The sequence below is a fragment of the Vombatus ursinus genome, unplaced genomic scaffold (genome assembly GCF_900497805.2).
Source record: "Vombatus ursinus unplaced genomic scaffold, bare-nosed wombat genome assembly UNPS02014784.1, whole genome shotgun sequence".
NCBI lineage: Eukaryota > Metazoa > Chordata > Mammalia > Diprotodontia > Vombatidae > Vombatus > Vombatus ursinus.
Window position 1 is genome coordinate 4,350,157 of NW_020954562.1, and position 860 is coordinate 4,351,016.

An 860-nucleotide genomic window follows, 5' to 3' on the forward strand; every position below is an offset into this window, starting at 1 on the left:
GTGTGTGTGTGTGTGTGTGTGTGTGTGTGTGTGTGTGTGTGTGTGTGATTGAATTGATTCATTAAAAATAATATACCAGACCTACAGAAAATAATAAGATCTGATGCTTCATCACAGTGTGGAAGTAACCCTGGTTTTCAAAAGTCTACTATGAGTGAAGGTGGAGGGAGGCAGAGCTCAATTAAAGTATCATAGAAAAGAAGACATGGAACCAAACCTGGATGAGTGGGATTCTAACCTGGTGACACGGGACCAGGGTTTTCCTCCCCACTGGTGGCCTCTGCTTGTCAGTTGTAACTCTTGGTCTGAGGGCTTAAAAGTTTCTAGTCGTGTGTAGTCAGGGCCTTTCAGACTTGGCGGGTGCCAAGTCATCATAACTTGATCACATACCGACCAGACAGTTTCCAGATGGAGACAAGGGGGTCTATGTCCATAGAAGTTAATTGTCCTCATATCACTTATTGCATATCCTTGCTAGGTTAGGACAAAGTAAACCTCCTTTTTTTGTTAAGTATGTAGTGACTTGTTAATGCTTCATTTTGTTCCAACATTGACCTGAACTAAGAAGGTGCTGGTGTTCGAGCTAGGCCTCCGGGATCCTGTCTCCTCACATTATCTGAATAAATATTAGTTGATATTGAGAAGAAAGGCAATGATGCTGAAGGCACTGAGGAAAAGGATCAGGAGAACTGGGAGTTTATAAGAAAACTATCAAGCCCAATAGATCTCCATTTTGTTAAATGAGAAAGGCTTCGTTCACTTTAGATTTTTCGTGGCAATGGAGAGCAAAGGTAGTACAGATGATTGAAATCCACAATTGATCCCCAAATCTCATTTTAGTCATCAGTTTCAACTTTTCC